Source organism: Triturus cristatus, chromosome 5_2 (assembly GCF_964204655.1).
Source record: "Triturus cristatus chromosome 5_2, aTriCri1.1, whole genome shotgun sequence".
NCBI lineage: Eukaryota > Metazoa > Chordata > Amphibia > Caudata > Salamandridae > Triturus > Triturus cristatus.
In genome coordinates this window covers 1,095,647,993-1,095,663,084 of record NC_140588.1, presented here as the reverse complement: position 1 = coordinate 1,095,663,084, position 15,092 = coordinate 1,095,647,993, and the positions used below count along the sequence as shown (strand labels likewise).

The 15,092-nt window shown below is 39.7% G+C and overlaps 1 protein-coding gene across 6 annotated transcripts in view; it reads right to left on the bottom strand.

The window, feature by feature from the left end:
* LOC146829749 (class I histocompatibility antigen, Gogo-B*0103 alpha chain-like) overlaps positions 1–15,092 on the bottom strand; it is a 579,784-nt gene that overhangs the window by 92,353 nt on the left and 472,339 nt on the right. For 2 of the 6 annotated variants that reach the window (XR_014962294.1, XR_014962293.1), the window contains exon 7: positions 7,667–7,783. The exons of the other annotated variants lie outside the window; for them this stretch is intronic. The gene's annotated coding sequence lies outside the window, so the exon portion shown is untranslated. The remainder of the gene's footprint in view (positions 1–7,666; positions 7,784–15,092) is intronic. 6 annotated transcript variants of the gene reach the window in all.

Below are 15,092 nucleotides of genomic sequence, written 5' to 3'. Positions count from 1 at the left end.
TTCAAACGGCACGACAGGCTGAAATAGCAGGACTGTGCGACTTTAGTGAGTGGAACAATGAGCGCTGCAGGTCCACTATTAGCATTTCACTGAAAGGTTCTGGGTACATATTGTACCATATACTAGGGGCTTCCAAGCGAATGTTCCAATGAGCCGGAAGGTGAGGACAGCTCCATATCTAAATAGATACCTCTCTGACCACTCCCCTGTGCTGCTAGAACATGGCTCTACCAGGCCACACCTCAGGTCACCACATGGAGGATCGATGTCAATTTCAGAATACAATAACAACTTTCATGACAGCGGTTAAATGGGATGCCTTTAAATGTTGCTAAGGGGGATGTGTATGAATAATATGGAATGGAATAAAAGGCAATGTACAAGAGGAAAGAGTTAGAGCGCTGCAGAAGCAAGAGGTTAACTTTCCTTGAAGTACACTAGGAGCAGGGAGGTGTCTGTCTCCCATCCCGGTGGCGGCCATCTTAGGTCGGCTCTTTCACCGGCAGCTTTTATTGCTTTTATGAATTTCTTTCTCACTATTTCAGTTTGGTTATTGTCTTAATTTACTTTCCTTTTCGCAGTCTTCAATATGGGAGGGGAGCTTCCCTGACTGAATAGGAGCGCTGGGTCTCCAGTTCCCGCTTTGTGTTGTCCACCAAGTCCTGACGGAACATAGCCATGCTCTTTTGGAGGAGGACTAAATAATTATACCAGCTGCGCGGATGCGCCGCTGGCGCGCCAAAGGCAAGCCCGTTTGCGCCCAGACAGTGCCAGGGGCCTGAACCCCTGCCCCTCACATCTTAGGGCCAATCTATTACTCTCAAAAGGATTTGCTGGCACTAAATTGCCCCACGAAGGAAGCCTGATTCGATTCTCTCGATGTACAACTTAGTCCTAAGGTATTCAATAGTTGCAAGTTTTCCTTTGTGGAAACTACCAAGATGGGACATCAAGGTAAGATCAGTCGGGTTAGTCTAGATGCTAACCAATGCCTGCTACTGAATTGTCGTTCACTGCCAAAACATACTGTAAAGATCCAATTTAGTCAAATAAGATTAGATTATTTATTGGTCAATATATTGCAGCACAGCAACATACATGTACATCCTACAGAGCACAACAGCACAACTGAGTGCCTGCAAGGTTAACGTTCTAAAACCGTGTTCTCTTGGAATCCGAACACAGACTGAAAGAGTACAAGTAAAAGTAAATAGCATATTGAAAATGTAACATATCTCCCTTATATAAAATGAAGACTAAAGGAAGTATAAAGAAAAAGAGGTAAATAACACAAACATAATAACTAGTCTATGTAACATAATCTAAGAGCTTTGTAGGTACAAATCTTAAACGTGTAGAGTCCGTGACCCTGTTGGCAACAGAATCATTACATACATAAGTGGAATCATGACCATTACTTTGAACATCATGGGACGTGCTCGGCAGCAAGTAATCTTCATTTACGTCATCATAATTGGTGTACAGTAATGTGACTTTGGCACTATAATTTTTAGGATACTTAGAAACACGTCTGATGTTCCACAACTTACCATCTGGAGTGATAAGAGAGTTTCTAAAAACTTTAGTGATCTTAATGGGTCTATAAAATGTACTCGTACACTTACCCAACAAACCTGGTTTCTTAATTCTCACCCATTCTCCTACCCTAAAATTATGTTGTTTAGTATTCCACTTCTTGTCATACCACAATTTGTTCTTTCTTTGTTTATTTTTAACCTTTAAACTGATACCCATTTTGTTATGGTCAGACCGTATGTTATTTTTACATTTTTCTTTAATCCACCACGGACAAATATCCGAAGCTGGATCTCTGCCCTTCAGCAGACGAAATGGACTAACTTCAGTGGTAGAATGTGGTGTGATTCTATACATCCACAATCTTTCCCTTAACACATTTTTCCAATCCTCTTTCCCTTAGTCACTTCCGAAATGTAACTTTTCAAAACACGATTAAAACGTTCAACCTGACCATTTTCGTGTGGTGAATATAAGGATGTTGTGATGTGTTTTATACTATGACATTTGAGGTATTCTTCCATATCGTTAGAAATAAGTTGAACCCCATTATCTGTGACGATTTCTGAAGGACAACCTTCCCTAGCAAAAACTTCTTTAAAGAAATCCAAAACTTTATTGGTGGTAGCCATCTGAACCAACTTGACCTCTGCCCATTTTGAATGATGATCCACTAATACAAAAGCGTATCGTGAATCCAACGGTAAGTTTAAGAAAGGACCAGATATATCAAATGCCAATTTCTTCCAGGGTTCTTCTGGCCACTCCATACTCTTAAGTGGAGGTACCACAACCCTAAGCATCTCATCACTGGAACAACAAGTCTCACGTTCCCTAACTACGCGATCTACCATTCGATCCATTCCGGGCCACCAAAAGTAATTTCTTATCAAGCGTTTCATAGCAGACATGCCTGGATGGGAACTATGAGCTCATTTGAGGATAGTCTCTCGCACACCAAATGGTGGTACACATTTACCATCCTTGTAAATAAAATCACCATCCAACTTTAACTCTTCTGCAACCTTATACATAGGCATGAGTTCTTCTGAAACATTATTTTTTTGTGGCCATCCTTCAAGCATAAACCTTTCTAAAGTTTGCCATAACAAAATCATTTCTTTCCCTGTCTTTCCACGTTTCCTCTGAAATATCCGATAAGGCTCCAACAACCACATCTTGAATAGAGGCGACAATATCTAAATCCTCCTTTTCTTCTTTATCATAAGACATACATGGATGACGTGACATAAAGTCCGCCGTAACATTTTTTTTTCCTGGTACGAATTCTGTAACAAAACAATATTCTTGTAACCTAGAAGTTAACCTGGCAATTCTTGCGGTCGACTTCCAGCCTCCACCCGGTGAAAGTATATTAACTAAAGGCTTATGATCTGTCCTCAGAGTGAAACTGGTACCCCAAATGTAATTCCTATAATGTTCTATTGCCCAAACGCACGCAAGTAACTCTTTTTCTATAACTGCATAACGCCTCTCAGTCTCATTTAGAGTTCTCGACGCAAAACAGACATTCCACTTTTTTGCGACAAAACTCCCCCTATGCCATACAAACTGGCGTCTACAGTGATTATGCAGTGTTTCTTCATACAAAACGGCTTTAGGGTGGGAGCATTCACAATATCCTGTTTGATATCAGAAAATGCGTGATGTTGTAATTCTAAAGTTTAGAAAGAGTTTATTGGATATAATTATAAAACACAGCAGTAGTATAACATAGTATATAGCAATAATAAAAATGAAAAATGCGCTGTATACAATAAAGAGAGGAGAAATAAGAGGGAAAGAAAGGAAAAGGGGGAAGAGAGAGTAAAAAGGTATATATATCTTATAATAGTACAATTGAAAATATTATTCAAAAATATAACATGTACATCATACTAATCTCACTGCTACAGACTTAAATATAGATTGAGAAGAAACACAGAGTATAATAATAATATGTAATTAACCTTAATTTAAGGAGGCTCCGAAACTTCTTCTATGGCTGGACAATCAGATGGTAATGCTTGAGCAGATATATCCAGAAAAGTGGTAACGGGTAGCCATAATAAGTCACGTTTAATGGCTAGCGTAATCGGGTGAACATAAGCTCTATCTAATCTGTGGTTGTAACAGACACCATACCACCAGGCTTGAAAAGAAACATTTGAAGCATTTTTCCACGATTTAGTGATCTGTTGAAAAGCAACAGCTATAAGTAAATCAATGATGGGTGTATTAAGGGAGGTGGAAGAGAACCAAATGTCCGCAACACTACCCAGAAAAATGTGAGAAAAGGAAAAGGGGACATGATTGTGAAATATTTTGTTAATTTGTTGCCAAACTTTATTCCAAAATTGATGAATAACTGGACATTGAAATAACATATGTTTACGATCTGCAACAGGGGCTGGACATGACCAACAAGTAGAGGGAGAGAGAGGGTTAATCTGATGCAATTTGGCTGGGGTAATTAAAAGTCTATTATATATGAAAAATAGTGTCTGCGTAGTATTTGCCGCCCTAGAGGATTTCCTAAGTTTATTCCAAATTTTATCCCATATTAAGGTGGGAAAGGAAGTGTTCAAATCAGATTCCCAACTAGACTCAACTGCGGATTTATCCCGAGTCCGACCAATAAGTCTCAATTTATTGTAAGTTTGAGAAGCTGAAGTGTTCAATGTTAGAAACGAAACCTGAACCGGAGAAGGAGTGACCTGTGTGGAAGAAGTCGTGAGTTTATCATAAGAACTTTGAGCAGCCAGGGTCAATAATATATATTTAGAATGAAATGAAGAGGGAAGGGAATAACACTTTTGTATTATAGAAAAAGGTATGCAAGTATCACCTAGAAAAAGTTGATGGGTCCATTTAAGACCAGAGTTGAACCAGTCTTTCCAAAAAAGAGTCCGCTTTTTGATCTTAATGTGATTGTTATACCAAATTGGAGACTGTAAGAAACGCTTTCGGTCATCTAAACCATCAAGCATAAGAGGATGAAAAGTTTTACGAGTATGTTTAAGGATGGGAAGAGAAAACTTTTGGGGGGTATTAGACATGGATAAAAATTCATCAAATGAGAGAGGATAAATGAAGGAAGATTCAAGTTCTACCCACAAAGGTAAGGATAACAATCCTTCGCATTCTGAGATAATAATGAAGAGGAATTCTTAAGAAAGAAGGAAGTATGGTATGACGCAAAATCGGGGAAATTAACTCCACCTAAATTTTTAGGTTGTTTAAGTTTGGAAAAAGACATCCTAGCTTTTTTGTTCTGCCACAAAAAGCGTGATAAAATAGTATATATTTTTTTGTACCAGGATTTAGGAATGTTAATGGGAAGATTAGATAAGAAAAATAAGATGATAGGGACCAACATCATTTTTATAGAGTCTAGCCTACCCCACCAAGATAAAAACAAGGGATGCCATCGCGTTGTGGAGTTAAAGTTGACTGAAGGTTTTTAAGATTAAGTGATACAGTCTCCTTAATGGAAGGAGTAAACCATAAACCTAAGTATTTAATCTTAGTAGGGCTCCAGTGAAAAGAAGAAGATACAAAATCAGAATGGAAACAATATTTATTTAATGGAAGAATTTCACATTTATCTACATTGAAACTGAAGAAAAAGAAGAAACTTCTGAAAGAAAAGCCGGTAAAGAGGTTTGAGGATTAGATATAAATAAGAGAATATCATCGGCATATGCCGAGAGTTTTAGATGTTTATCGCCATAAGGAAAACCAGTAATAGTTTTGTTCATCCGGATTTTATTTAAGAAAGGTTCTAAAGACAAAATAAATAGAAGGGGAGAAAGAGGACAGCCTTGCCTGACACCCCTGAGCAGTGGGAAAGAAGAAGAAACAAGTCCATTAGCTAAAATAAATGATCTTGGAAAAGAGTAAAGTAACGAAATATATGATAGAAATTTAGGACCAAAACCAAACCAAGTAAGAGTCGAAAAGATAAACTGCCAATTAACCCTATCAAAGGCCTTCTCAGCATCTAAAGCCACGGCTGCTAACGAAGATTTATGGGAATGAGACTTACTAAGTACATTGAAAAAGAGACGGGTGTTATCAGAGAGATGACGACCTTTAATGAACCCACATTGCTCTTTACCGATTAGTTGAGGCAGAATATTATCTAGACGAAGCGCAAGAATCTTCGCAAAAATGTTATAGTCCAAATTGATTAATGAGATAGGTCTGTAATTTTTGCATAATGAATGATCTTTACCTTCTTTAGGAAGGAGACAAATTAGAGCCTCTTGAAATGACCCACCAGATCTCTGAGAAGTTATAAAGAACAAGAATAAGTTAAGTAATTTGGGAACAAGCAGCTTGGAAAAATGGGTATAAAATTCGATAGTAAAACCATCAGGCCCCGGAGCTTTCCCCTTTTTGAGTGACTGAATAGCTCGGAAGATGTCTTTAGTGTGAATATCAGATTCTAGAAAGGAGAAATCCACATCTAAAGAAGGAGGTGGAGGAATAGAGGCCAAATAGTGATCAATATCAGATGAGAGGGTGAGAGGGGTGGAGATTCACGAGTATATAGTGTTTTGTAAAAATTGGAGAATTCTAAATGAATATCATCGTCTTTATGGAGAACGGAATTAGATGAGGATATAATAGACTCAATTTTAGTACGTTCCTTTTTGATTTTGAGATAATTAGCAAGGAGGTTACCAGACTTATTCTGTGCGCTATAAAATTTAGCGCTAGACTTAAGTAAACATAAATTTGCAGATTCAGTCAAAAGTTTATTAAAGGAAAGTTTGGCATTAATAAGCTCCTCCAAGGTAGATTGGCTTTTTGTTAGATAATAACGGTGTTCCAAGTTTTTAATTTGTAAATTAAGTGTCTGAGATGAAAGAGAAGCTGCACGGCGTTTTTGAGCAACAAAGGAAATAATAAAATCCCTAGAGGCAGCCTTAAAGGAATCCCATACAAGTTGAGGGGACACTTGAGGAGATTCATTTTCGTTGAAAAATAAGGAAGCAAAGTCAAGAAAGGCTGGTGGGAACTTAGGATCCAATAAAAGAGAATTATTAAATCTCCAGCGTTTAGTACCTTTAATGGGAGGAAGTAGATTTAAACTTAAGGTCACCGGGGCGTGATCAGAAATTAGAATAGATCCTATGTCTGAATGAGAAATGCGCTGAAGTAGAGCCTTGGAAATAAAGAGGTAGTCTATTCGGGATTGCGAAGAATGAGCAGGTGAATAATAAGTGTATTCTTGTAGAGTGGGATGACAAAGTCTCCAAGATTCCACAAGAGCTCTTTGAGAAATAGTGGAGGTAAATTGAGAATGTATAAGAGACGGGATAAATCTGGAGTCAGAGTTCCTGTCCATAAAGGGGTCTACAATCATATTACAATCCCCACCAAATATCAAATATTCATCAGTACATTGTATTAAAAGGGAAAGAATTTGGGGCCAAAACAATTTATCCTGCGAAGTGGGGGCATAAACATTAAAAATAGTGAGAGGAATCTTGTTAATCAGTAGGGAAATCACAACCCATCTACCATTAGAATCATTATCCTGTTTTATAAGCTGAACATCTAAGCGTTTGTGACAGAGAATAGCAACGCCATTGCGTTTTCCTGAGCCTGGTGAAGCAAAAACATGGCCTAGCCAATTCTTTCTTAACTTAGTTATTTCAGTATCCGGAATATGAACTTCCTGTAAAAGAACAATATCTCCCTTTAAATTTGCAAGATGTGACAAAACTCGTTGACGTTTGATAGGAGAACCTAAACCTTTAACATTCCAAGATATAATGTTTAACGACATTTAAATCTTATAAGAATCTAGTCAAAACATGTCCTAAAATAATTTGCCATACATAAAGGCAAAAACAATGTGAAGATACACAGCAAAATATGAAAAAAGGTCAATATTATAAAGAAATAGCAGTGAGAAAAACAGAAGATTATGAAATAGCAGAAAAAAATAAGAATAAGAGAAGAGATAAAATAAAGAAGCATCACAATAGAAAAGCCGAAAATAGGGATGGGACAAAAGGATAAGGAGAAAAAGAAGGAAAAAGAGAAGATAATTAGAAAGAAAAAGACAAATCAAAATTAACAATTGATAAAACAATACAATAAGCAAAAGACATACCACAAAAGAACAAGAATGACGGGGTAGGTTGAGCCACATGGGGAAGGCCAAACGCCAAACGAGAGGACGCAGTAAGCGAAATGCACAGGGAACATCATCCAGGCGAAGTGAAGAACACTGAGAAAAAAGGGAGCATGGGGAATAATTAATGTGAAAAGAGTATAATAACACCGAAACTAACAAATATGACTAAAACAACAGATATTCACATCTGTAAACAAAAACAGAACGAACATGAAGTCATTGAGACAAGAAAAATGCACAACATATTATGGTTTAGAAATGTCCATAGAAACTCCTTTACAAGAGTCCAAAAATCGTTGAAGGACAGCTGGGTCTTCATAATTGGTTGTTCTGTTGTTGTAAGTCACCTTAAAAAGACAAGGGTGAAATAAACCATACCGAGCGTTCGGGCTGCGAAGAGCTGGTCTCATATCTAAAAACTTCTTCCGACGGTCAGCAGTTATTTTGGCATAATCCTGAGCGAAAAAGAGATTAGAACTATTCCAAGAAATCCTTCCTCTTTGCTTGGCTGCTTGTAGGACTTTAAGTAGATCTGTATATTCCAGGAAATACAGAATTACTCCTCTGGGTTTTGTTGAGGGAGATGAAGAACGGGAGCTTTGACCCAAGCGGTGTGCACGTTGGATATTCAATGGAGGAGATTCAGGAAGACCAAGAAGAGTTGGAAGAAAAGACTGAAAATAGGATATTGCGTTAGAACCTTCAAGACCTTCAGCCAAACCATAAATGCGTAAATTATTACGCCTATTGCGATTTTCCAACTGTTCGACTTCTCGTTTAAGAGTTTCAACTTCTTTATGGATAAGAGGAACTTGTCCAACGAACTCTTGGACAGATTCAACTCGTTTTTCCAGAACATCAACTCGTTGTTCAGTGTGCGACCAGTTATCTTCCAAACTCAGTAAACGTGTGTTAGTTTCTTCCATATAAGGTTTGAGGGCACGGATCTCCTCAAGAAGTTCCAATGAAAGAGGTGAAGAGGGGTTAGTAGGAGAAGGCGGCTTCGCTTTCCCTCGTTTTCTAGGCGTGAGGGGAGCTGAAGATGGTATTTTGGACCCCTGTTTGGAACCTAGTCGAGTCGTAGAAGAAGAGGGACCCTTTATAGCCATAGAGTCACTGAGGGAATCATCTGTATTGTCCTGTAAAATGTTAAAAGGGTTAAAGTCCTCTAGGGATGCACCAGTAGGTTGCGGAACGTCTTTACGATTGGACCGAGACGTTGCCATGGTCATAAACTGAGAGGAGGTGATTTACAGCAAGAAACTGGAGAATAAAAAGTATCCATATGAAGTTACCAGGTGCAGGATAAGTCACAATGACACTGAAGGTGAGCTGGCTGTAATATGGAACCCTGTCCGAGAGACTTCATGCCACACAAATCCGGGTGAAGCGTAGAAATAACTAGCGCAGAAAAAATAAGAAAGCGCAGCTGTGAAGGTCAAACAGGAAGAATCAAGCGCATAATAATGAAGGAGATCAATGAAAGTGCAGCAAAATTCAGGATAAGGAGTCATTTCAGTAACAATAGATATCCTCTGAGGTAAAGTAACAGCAAACGCGATGCGCGTCTGAAAAGCAAAAACAAAATGGCGGCCGCGGTTGCATTTCATCCGATATGAGGCGAAAAGACATCCTAAAGCTCACCAGACGTCAGTAACTGCAGTACACCTCAGGGAGCAGCACTTCCGACATTACGAGAAGTGGTTTTCTCGCTCCGAAATTGAACGAAAATATCCTGGATACGTTCGGCCGTTTCACTCCATCGCGGAGCTCCCGTAAACGGCGGCCATCACCTAAGGCGCCTAAGCCACGCCCCTCGTGCTGTTGTAGTTCTGACCATTCAAATACAGTATTCTGTCTTAACAGTATTCTTAATGGCTCCATTTTTGTTGCAAAATTGGTTACAAACTTAGAATAATATTCACACATGCCCACAAAAGATAGTAATTGCTCTTTGTTTTTCGGAGCTGGTGCATTTACAATACCCTCCACGTTAGATTTTTTAGGTACAACACCATCACCACTTAGAGTATGGCCCAAATATTCCATGCTTTTTTTAAACATTTTGCATTTATGAGCTTTCAGTGTCAAGCCATTCTCTTTTAATCTACTACATACTTCCGACAAATGTTTGAGGTGATCCTGATCATTTGCTGAAAAAATCAAAATATCGTCCTGGAAACATTTGACAAATTTATCAAGATCTCTAAAAATATTGAACATGATTCTGTGAAATACGGAAGCAGCAGAGGCTAAACCAAAGGGCATTCTAGTGTACTGATAGAGGCCCTGTGGAGTTATAAATGCTGTTAACATTTTTGATCCTCTGTCAAAGGCACCTGATGGTATGCTGATCTTAAATCCAACGTTGAAAAAACCTTTGCGCCTTCTAACATAGAAACTACCTCATTAATGTTCGGCAATGGGTGACAGTCTACGATAATGCCTGCGTTTAGTGCTCTTAAATCCACACATAGTCTCAATTTTTTATCAGGTTTCCGGACCAAAACTATGGGTGAAACCCATTCAGATGACTCAATAGGCTCGATGATACCTTCTTCCACTAGATCTGTTAACATATCCTTAAGTTCTTCCCTTATGTTGATTGGCACTGGTCTGATTTTCTGTCTTATTGGTGTAACGTTATTTTTTAGTCTGATTTGATGAGAGTAATCTCTAAGTTTGCCCAAAGAGTCAGAAAATACATCCTTAAAGGAATCTTTTAACGCCTTTTCCATGTCCTCAGTACCTGTAACTGAAATGTGATTAATGCAAAAAAACTCATCTAATACAACAGGATCTTTAAGTCTAGGATTCAAGATTATACCAAGTTTCCATTGGTCCCTCCAACCCAGAACATTAATACCTTTAACTGCAACATATAGATATATGTTCGCACTTCTATTTTTAAAGTACAATACCGTTTCAAAATAGCCCACCATGTCAATACGTGAGCCATCAAAGCTTAATGGATTTATATTAGATGGAAAAATGTTATTGATGTCAAATTTTTTACTAAGTTTTTCTTCAAAATATTGCTTTGAAATAATAGTCCATGGTGAACCTGAGTCCGCCATGAGACTAAGATCCACATTTGCCACCTGAACAATACCCAACAATACCCATTGGCTGATTGGAAAACTCTGCGTTGTCCGACACCTCAATTTTCCCTATGGTATCCATCACTGACACTACAAATGCAGCATTTTCTGAGCTGTCTATGGGAGTTCCCCTTGTTCGTGAACACATCTCTTTGTCTGAACTATCTGTCATGCATGAAATTCTTGGGCAAAATTGAGACGCATTTTTCCTTTGATCTCTACACATACTTGCGAAATGTCCAATTCTTCCGCAATTATTACACTTTCTTTTGATTGCTGGACATCCACCAAAAGAAGCCATGTGGTTTCTATTTCCACATCTGTAGCAAGACAAATTTCTTTCATTACCCATAAATTTCTTTTTTTCCTTGAACATTGAATTACGATATAAAACCTGGTTTACTCCTTGTGAAACATTTGTTTCCTCATCCTGATGTTTTACTGTGCATATCTCTTCTGCTTTATCATTTTTAGTATTAATGTTCTTAGCAGTCTGCATCCATTTCTCAGTTTGTTCAAAAGCCTTTGCTGTTGAAATGGCTTCTGAGAGCTTAGGGTCACCCATCACCCATAGTTGTTCCTGCTTTTTTTTGCATCTAACATGAACTACTATTTATTCCCTTATCATTTCATCTGAAATGTTTCCAAAGTTGCAGTGTACGCTTAGGGATCGTAATGATGTTAGAAAGTCATCAAATGATTCATTTTCTTCCTGTTTCCTTGAGTAAAATTTAAATCTGTTCAGTGCTACATTACTCGTAGGTTTAAATCTTTTCTCCATTCTCATTAATGCTTCTCTGTATACATTAGTGGCTTCTGCATTCTCTACCATAGTAATCTCCGGCAATGTCCCAAAAACCATCTGTCCTTCTAATCCTAGACAATGCAGTAAAATGCTTTTCTTCCTTTCTGCCCCCATCCTTTCTCTGTCTATTGCCTTCATATAGTTTATAAACTCCTCCTTCCATCTTGCCCATGGTAATGGTGGTTCTCCCTTACTTTGTAAAAAAAAAAAACTTTGCCGGGGGATCAAACTGCATTTTTTTTTTTTTTTTATAATTGTATTTCCTTTTTCCCTACTTTGTAGTAATTATATTTAATCTGATATCATGGAACTGGGTTCTGAACTCACACTCAGTTGGTAACCTTACTTTTCCATACCTTAGAGAGTAGTCTGTCTATTTATCATATATCTATATATATATATTTTTTTTTAATCAAATACAATATAGTACAAGGAATGAAATAAGAACTCACTTGTTCCAACTTCCTCAGTGAAACAAAAGCAACAAAAGATTCTGTTTTCTACCGCGACCGGTTGTTTTTCGTTTACAGCGAGCGTTTTGGTTGCTATGCTGTATCCAAGTAAACAAGATGGCCACCACGTTATTACGTGCTTATCTCACTCTTCCCACGAACAATTGTGTTTCCCAGAATTCAGTGTTGCAATCCCAGAATTCTTTGCACTGAAGGATACTCGTTCAGGAGAGCACACGCGGCACCCGAACAGCTGTGGCCAACTTTCAAAAGAGGCTGCGCGCGTCAAACGGTGAGCGCCTCTGTTTACTTTCAATATCTGTAGACTTTATCGGATATCCAAAGCATCGACAGTAAATGTAAATGTATGTGTCTTGTAAAGCACACTGCTGCCCTGAGACGTCCTGGCGCTGTAGACCGCTGGGGAACCCGTCCTGGTTATCCCTGTGAGATGGTCCCTCCTGGGTATCTCCAAGGTGAAACCAGGCATCCCCAGCGAATGTGGGGGGCCGTTGTGGAGGTGAGGCAAGCTAATGCCCAGAGTTGCCGAGTGTGATCCCTGGTTAGAGTAGGCATCGAGGCGAGAATTATCAAGTCCGCTGGCCCTGGTCCACAACCCTGCCGCGTCGGGAATTGAACCCTGGTCCCGGGATGTCCTCTGCTTCCGAGTCTGCTGCCTCTAACCAGTGAGCCACACCACTCCACTTTCAAATGAGTGACATGTCCATACTGCTTTCCTTCTTCGAAATCACTCTTCGTCTTCTTTCTTCATAACGATTGCGACATACTTCAAAATTGATTCCCATTAAATTCCAACACGCAACACTCGCCTGAGTAATGCCGATCCAGAACTCTTTGTTGTGACGGGACTGCAGCCTATACAGCATACGCCTACACACTTTCCACTTTTCTTCCTCTTGACCCGAATTCCAACTCCAATTCCTCACTCGAACTTCTCAGGGTTCAGGAAAACTTCTCATCTGTGCTGCTTCTCATCGTTGTGAGGAGTCTTCCTCCGCTCGTCGCCATTGTAAAGATCCAATTTAGTCAAATAAGATTAGATTCTTTATTGGTCAATATATTGCAGCACAGCAACATACATGTACATCCTACAGAGCACAACAGCACAACTGAGTGCCTGCAAGGTTAACGTTCTAAAATCGTGTTCTCTTGGAATCCGAACACAGACTGAAAGAGCACAAGTAAAAGTAAATAGCATATTGAAAATGTAACACATACGTTTGAGATAGTGGACCTAATCGCAAATATATCAACCCGCTGCACTCTTTTAGCTGAAACGTGTCTTTCAGCTTCCTCCGCCACCGACCTTCTTGATGCAGTTCCCCCTAACTCTGCTCTACTAAGACTCGAACGCCCGCTGCTTATGGGTGACGGCTTGGCTGTAATTTCCAAACGCAGCTTGCAATGTAGAGTGTTAGAGCTAGACAATGCAAACTCTGAGGCAGCCTTTTTTAGCCTAGCTCTCACTAATCATTGCACAATAACAGGTTTTCTAATATATCGTCTCCGCGGCCCTGCCGCCACTTTAGTTAAAACGTTAATGGACGTCATTCGTGATTAAGCAGCACGCAATGCTCATTTTTTGCTAGTAGGAGAGCCCAACATCCATATCAGCAATGACAACTGTCCCCTGGATAAAGGTCTGGCGGAGGATCTTGGTCTATTCCAGCTCACACAATTGGTGAGAGCGCCCACATATGTGCAAAGTCACATTCTGGACCCTATATTTACTAAATCAAGCTCTATTACGATGGCTGCGATGATCCCGGTGGCCTGGTCTGACCACCACCTGGTCCCTTTCGGTATCTCTGAATTCCTCGGCCAGCAGTACCATTTCATAAAATGGGCCCTTATTACATGAGATGCTTTCCTAGCAGCCCTAAACCAGGAAACGCCAGTACTCCAGTCTTGCCCCTTCACTTCCAACAGGCAATTAACGGGGTGGATTACCCAGGCCCTAGATGCTTCAGCTCCTAGGAAAGTCATCACTAGTATGCGATCGAAACCTTCAGCCCCTTGGTTCACGGAGGCGTTACAGGCACAGAAGAAATCTTGTAAGTGGCTGGAACACACATGGCGCAAAGATTATGAAGATCGCCATAAAACTTCCGAACTTGCGGCACTGAGAGAATGTCATTAAGGCCTTAGGCACTCACGCGCAAATGTTTATGCTAAAAAAATCGAGCAGTCAAAAAACTCCTTGAAGGAACTTTTTCAGATAATTAAGTCCCTGGCATCTTTGCAACGGACAGCTGCATCAATTCCACCTACTACGGCCCTCTTCAATCAAATCGCACTGTCTTTTCTTAGCGCCTTGAGACCCTCACAGGTGAGTAGCACGCTTTATAAACCCCCGATTGATTGATTGGTTTTTCTGGATCAGATAAACAATATCTATATCTCTTTTCCTGACGGTGTCAGGAATTTTCAGCCTGCAATCTCTGTCCAGACCACCTAAGATGCTCCGGGAAGGTTCATAAACTTGAAACCTATCTCGAAGGAGGAAACTAAGAGCTTGATGCTAAAAGTAAGGTCCAGTTCTCCCCTTGATTCTGCTTCCTCAGCCATACTAGAACGAGGCAGAGAAACTATTGTTCTGGAACTTACTAAGCTGCTTAATCTAGCCTTTGTTTCTGGGTATGTTCTCCAGGAATGGAAGCATGCCATGGTGGTTCCACTTTTGAAGAAACCTACCTTAGATCTCTCTGTACCTGAAAACCTAACACCTATATCTCTATTGCCTTTTTTTGCAGAAGTTGCTGAAAAATTAGTCAATCAACAACTGATGAACTTTTGTGGAAGAAAATGCTCTTCTCCACGAAACACAATCTGGGTTTAGACCATCTTTCAGTACAGAATCAGCCCTTCTATTCGCGTCGGAATCTCTCCGCAAAGTAGCAGACGTAGGCAAGACGGCTGCACTAGCCATGCTTGACTAGACTGCCGCCTTTGATACAGTCTACCATGGACTGCTACAAGACAGGCACAGCATTCAGGAGCGGGAGGCATGGCGCTGGGCTGGT